The 6,181-nt window shown below is 47.9% G+C and overlaps 1 protein-coding gene across 1 annotated transcript in view; it reads right to left on the bottom strand.

Annotated features, from left to right (window-relative positions):
- JKAMP (JNK1/MAPK8 associated membrane protein) overlaps window positions 1-6,181 on the bottom strand; it is a 94,959-nt gene that overhangs the window by 22,991 nt on the left and 65,787 nt on the right. The window lies entirely within an intron of this gene.

Here is a 6,181-nt window from a genome sequence, read left to right as displayed (position 1 = left end):
TTACTATCAGAATGTTCTTCCTAATATTTAGTTGGAATCTCCTTGTTATCTGAAGCCTTTGGTTCGGGTCCTACTCTCTGGAGTAGCAGAAAACAAGCTTGCTCCATCCTCCATATGACACCTCTTCAGATATTTGAAGATGGCTCTCATATGTTGACAAACTGGAACATGTGCAGAGGAGGGCAACCAAGATGATTAAGTGCCTGGAAACTAAGCCTTACCAGGAGCGCTTGAAGGAGCTGGGTATGTTTAGCCAGGAAAAGAGGAGATTGAGAGGAGATATGAGAGCCATCTTCAAATATCTCAAGGGCTTTCACATGGAGGAGGGAGCATGCTTGTTTTCTCCTGCTCTAGAGGCTAGGACTCAAACCAAAGGCTTCAAGTTACAAGAAAGGAGATTCCAATTAAGAAAAACTTTCTGACAGTAACAACTGTTTGATGGTGGAACAGTCTCCCTCGGAAGGTGATGGACTCTCCTTCCTTGGAGGCTTTGAAGCAGAGGATGGATGGCCACCTGTCATGGATGCTTTAGCTGAGATTCCTGCATTGGAGGGGTTGGACTAAATGACCCTTGGTGATTTTATGATCACCTCTCAGAGATATCGTCTTCTCCATGCTAAACATAACTAACTCCTAAGGCTGGGTTTCCAGACCCTTGATCATCTTGGTTGCTCTTCTCTGCACATGTTCCAGCTTGTCAATATCTTTCTTAAGCTGTGGTGCCCAGAACTGGACACAGTATTCCATTTGTGGTCTGACCAAGGCAAGAATATAGTGGTACTATTACTTCCCCTGATCAGGGTACTAGACTTCAGTTGATGCAGCCTAAAATAGCATTACAGTGGTGCCTCGCAAGACGAAATTAATCCGTTCCGTGAGGCTCTTCGTACAGCGTTTTTTTCGTCTTGCGAAGCAAGCCCATTGACAGCTTAGCGGTTTAGCGCTATTAGCAGTTTAGCGGCTTTTAGCAGATCAGCTGATAAGCGGCTTAGCGGCTTAGGAAAAGGGGGGGAAAAGGGAAAAACCCCGCAGGAACTCGCAAGACATTTTCGTCTTGCGAAGCAAGCCCATAGGGAAATTTGTTTTGCAAAGCGCCTCCAAAACGGAAAACCCTTTCGTCTAGCGGGTTTTCCGTCTTGCGAGACATTTGTCTTGTGGGGCACTACTGTAGCTTTTCTTTTTCTTTTTTGCTGCTACGACACACTGTTGACTTATATCTGTACCGCCATGGGCAAGTAGCATTAAAGCAGCAAATTTGTATCCATAACACAAATGCAAAATGCACCACAAATTGGAAGATCAGATTAAAGCCCACGTGATGTTGAAGCAGGCACCTGCCTAAATGCCTGATGCCTGCCTGAAGCTCATTATTAAGGAAACATTTACAATGATGATGCTACTTTATTATTTATACCCTGCGCATCTGACTGGGTTGCCCCAGCCACTCTGGGCAACTTCAAATATAATATAAAAACACAACTGAACATCAAGCATTAAAAACTTTCTGATACAGTGGTACCTCGGGTTACATACGCTTCAGGTTACGGACTCCGCTAACCCAGAAATAGTACCTCGGGTTAAGAACTTTGCTTCAGGATGAGAACAGAAATTGTGCAGTGGCGGCGCGGCGGCAGCAGGAGGCCCCATTAGCTAAAGTGATACCTCAGGTTAAGAACAGTTTCAGGTTAAGAACGGACCTCCAGAACGAATTAAGTACATAACCAGAGGTACCACTATACAGGGCTGCCTTAAGATAGCTTCAGAATGTTGTATAGTTATTTATCTCCTCGTCATGTGATGGGAGGGCATTCCACAGGGAGGGCGCCACTGCTGAGAAGGCCCTCTGCCTATGTAACTTCACTTCTTGCAATGAGGGAACCGCCAGAAGGCCCTCGGCGCTGGACCACTGCTCATGCAGTGTTGGCTACAACACAAAGCTTTTACTCTTTTATTTTTTGCAGGAGTTTCCCAAATGTTTTTGGGTGCCTGACCAGCAAGGATCTATTAAAGTGTCTTTTTTAAAAATAACCTGCAATTTGTTGGTCTGTCCTCTGTTTGCCATTTTTGTCCCATACAGTAATTCTCATACTATTAACAGCCTTAGGATTACATGTGAAGTCAACCACCTGCCTGTTTTGAGTAACTTGCTCTGTCTCCAAGAATCGTAAGAAGTTGCCTTTTAGCTCAATATTGTCTGCACTGACTGGCAGCAACCGCCCAAGGTTTCCAGAAGGAGCTCTACCTGGAGATGCCAAGGTTTGAACCTGCAGCTGTCTGCATGCAAAACCTAAGCAGACGCCCTAAGCACTGAGCCACAACATTTCTCATAGAAAACCAAAAAATGCTACTTCCACTCACAGCCACTTTGCCACTCTCTAAATTTACTTTGGGGCGGTGTGTTGTATTGTTGTTTGCATATGTTAATCTGTAAAGTGAGACCCACACTGATTTGTTAGCTATTTGTTCGGTATTATTAAAAGGACTCTGATGTAGCAACCGCCAGAAAGATGCGAGCAGCACAGGTGAAGATGCCGAAGGAAGGAGACTTTGAACCAGTAGATGGAGCTGCTGCTTTTCACTCCATGCAGGAGGAGGAATCTCTGCGCAATCTTGATTAAATTAGTCTCTTTTAAAAAGAAAGGAAGAAAAGAAAGCGGGTGGTCAAGGAATCTTCCCAAGCTCTGCAACCAACACGGAGGATTCTCCCGAGAAATTAAAGGAAGTTGTGGAGGAAATCCTCTCCTATTTTAATGTACACCTTCTTCTGAGTCTGCTCTTGGGAGAAACACTATCATTCTCCTGGAACGGCCTTGGGGATGCAGAGTTGGCAGGGGCTGCATATGATGAATTTATGGCCATACAGATTAGATTGTGGCTGCTTGCAAAGCCAAAGAGGAAAAAAAACCCGTTCCGAAGCCCAATGGCTTCACAACAGTGTGACGCAGCAGCTAAAAAAGCCAATGCAATTCTGGGCTGCATCAATAGGAGTATAGCATCTAGATCAAGGGAAGTAAAAGTGCCACTGTATTCTGCTCTGGTCAGACCTCACCTGGAGTGCTGTGTCCAGTTCTGGTAACCACAGTTCAAGAAGGACACTGACAAACTGGAACGTGTCCAGAGGAGGGCAACCAAAATGGTCAAAGGCCTGGAAACGATGCCTTATGAGGAATGGCTAAGGGAGCTGGGCATGTTTAGCCTGGAGAAGAGGAGGTTAAGGGGTGATATGATAGCCATGTTCAAATATATAAAAGGATGCCACATAGAGGAGGGAGAAAGGTTGTTTTCTGCTGCTCCAGAGAAGCGGACACGGAGCAATGGTTCCAAACTACAAGAAAGAAGATTCCACCTAAACATTAGGAAGAACTTCCTGACAGTAAGAGCTGTTTGACAGTGGAATTTGCTGCCAAGGAGTGTGGTGGAGTCTCCTTCTTTGGAGGTCTTTAAGCAGAGGCTTGACAACTATATGTCAGGAGTGCTCTGATGGTGTTTCCTGCTTGGCAGGGGGTTGGACTCGATGGCCCTTGTGGTCTCTTCCAACTCTATGATTCTATGATTCTAGCTGATAGATGGATTGCTCTGCCCACCTGTCAAATTTGTCCCATAGGGCAAGTGAGAGGAAGATCTTTCTCTCCAAGCAGATCCAGCTGCCCTGCAGCAAACAAGAGTGAGTTACCTGGACCAATGGCAGGGCATGGAAGTTTCCTGTGTTCCCAGGGATCAAGTTCTTTGATGTGCCCGCGTGTGCACACTCAAAACGAGGAGGAAATTGTTCCTGGCTCATTGACATGGACTCCAGAGTGAAATGCAGCCCCAAAGCGTGGGAGAAGGTTGCCAACTGACCTGCAAAATAAGCCAGCCCAGCTGGCTCTTGCAACAGCAGTTTGTGCAGGGATCACGTCCTGCAAACCAGCAACATCACTACCCCCCCCCCAGCAAATATAGGTTCCCGTGAGACGATCCAGGGGCTGAATCAAATTAGCAGCCCTCGCAGTGCGACTGTGTGCAGGGTCACTGAAGGGCAGAAGGGAAAATAAAGAAGACATCTTAAACTGGTTAGCTTTACAATGCAAGGACTAAACAGCTTCCGGCGGAAGACATAAAAATCTGATCAGGCTGCAGCTGGGAGAAGACGTCACCTAAGCCTGTTGCAAGCTTTCCAGGAGTACTTTAGAAAGCTCCCATCGTAGGCAGGTTTCGCCTGCCTGAAACCATCTGTGGCTGTCCTGAAACGTGCAGGGCAGTTTCACACAGGTTCTCTTTCATGGGCAATTCATCTTCAGCAGCAGCTGAGCCTCTGGGTCTGGATGCACCATTTTGTTGAGCCCTCCTGACGTGGCCACACACAAGCACAAGTGGTTAAGAATGCAAGCCGCACATTCAGATTTTGCAGGGCTTGCCAACATGGCACCTGTGGGCACCAGTGGCTCTGTCAATACCTCCTGTGGCATCTGTGAAAAGGTCTCTGGTGTCAGGCTTTGGGAAATCGATTTGCTCCCCCGTGGCCGTAAATGAGCAGATCAAATGAAAGGAATTCTTACCAGTTGGTTTCTTTAATAAACACAGCGAAGGGCAAAATAAGCGTCAACCCAGAATGGCGGTGCTCCCAATTAAGGCTTGCATCCCCCCCCCCCCGGTCCCTATTAATCTACGTCACTCCTACGTCTTGTAATCTGAGCTTCTGCGCTTTCTGTTCTGAGACTTTCTAAGCTCTCTGTGACTTTGGAGAAGGGGGGTGAATGCTATCCAGAGACTGTGAAAATTTTAACTCTCTCTCTTCCAGTGTTTCTTCTGCTGGCTGTTCCCCATCCATGATTTCCCAGCGTCTGCCTTCTGAACTATGCCCCTCTGCAAACCACTGTTCCAAATCTATGCTGTCCTCCTGCTCCTGGGAAAAATCAGGATCAGGGGGAGGCTCCCACCATTCCTCCTCAGTTCAGCCCTCCTCAGCACGCTCCCTGACATCATGTAACAATCCCCTGGTAATTTCACAGTGCGTGAGAGACTGTTTGCTGTTCCATCTTATTTCTGTTTGCACTGACACAGCCTCTCCAACATGGAGGCCCTCCTGCCACACTGTCATGGCAGCCCTTTCATGACTGGCAGACATAGTACTTTTGCAATCCTCCAACTTTGCCCGTTGGTTCCTCAAAGGTTGGCAACTCACACTTGACATCCTCACTTATTTTTTTCACACAATGGTGATCGCTGTGTAAAATACTTGGTGGCGGGTGGCATCGTTTGTGGAACGCCCTCAAGGTATGGCTGAGAGGCAACGCATTTTCTTTTCAGTGCTGACTCACAGTGTACCAATTTGCCCAGCCATTTGTGGGCTGCTAGTTTACCCAGCAGGTGGCGCTGTGGGTTAAAGCCTCAGCGCCTAGGACTTGCCGATCGAAAGGTCGGCGGTTCGAATCCCTGCGGCGGGGTGCGCTCCCGCTGCTCGGTCCCAGCGCCTGCCAACCTAGCAGTTCGAAAGCACCTCCGGGTGCAAGTAGATAAATAGGGACCGCTTACCAGCGGGAAGGTAAACAGCGTTTCCGTGTGCGGCTCTGGCTCGCCAGAGCAGCGATGTCACACTGGCCACGTGACCCGGAAGTGTCTCCGGACAGCGCTGGCCCCCGGCCTCTTGAGTGAGATGGGCGCACAACCCCAGAGTCTGTCAAGACTGGCCCGTACGGGCAGGGGTACCTTTACCTTTACCTTTACCTTTAGTTTACCCAGCATAATGTTGGATGACTCAGCTTAAATGCTGGGCAGATGGATCCAGATTGGGTTGGAGGGTAGTTATGATTGTTAGTTCACCTGTTTACATTTGTGCGTGTGTGTTTGTGTGTGTGTGACCCATCGTGGGACTGGCAATCATAGAGTTGGAAGGGACTCTGAGGGTGAGCTAGCCCAAAGCCCTGATATGCAGGAATCTCAACCAAAGCATCCATGACAGATGAGCATCCACAAGCATTTTACCTTTCTAAGGGAAGGATGCTCACACACGTGCACTGAAGACGTGTCGGGAATGGGCCAGCAGTAAATCAAATGAAGTGGAGTTAACTCTCTTTTAGAAGAAGCAGGGTCTGCATAGAAGTGGCATCCTCATGAGAACAACCATTCTTCTTCCGTAGGTCTTACCCCTATGAAGCAGCTGTAGAGACTGAAGGTCCCTGCCTTCCCACAACTGTCCAAG

This window comes from Podarcis gaigeae (genome assembly GCF_964106915.1).
Source record: "Podarcis gaigeae genome assembly, chromosome: 1".
Classification (NCBI taxonomy): Eukaryota; Metazoa; Chordata; class Lepidosauria; order Squamata; family Lacertidae; genus Podarcis; species Podarcis gaigeae.
Note: the sequence above shows the minus strand (reverse complement) of the source record. Positions and strands in the feature narration are given on the sequence as shown.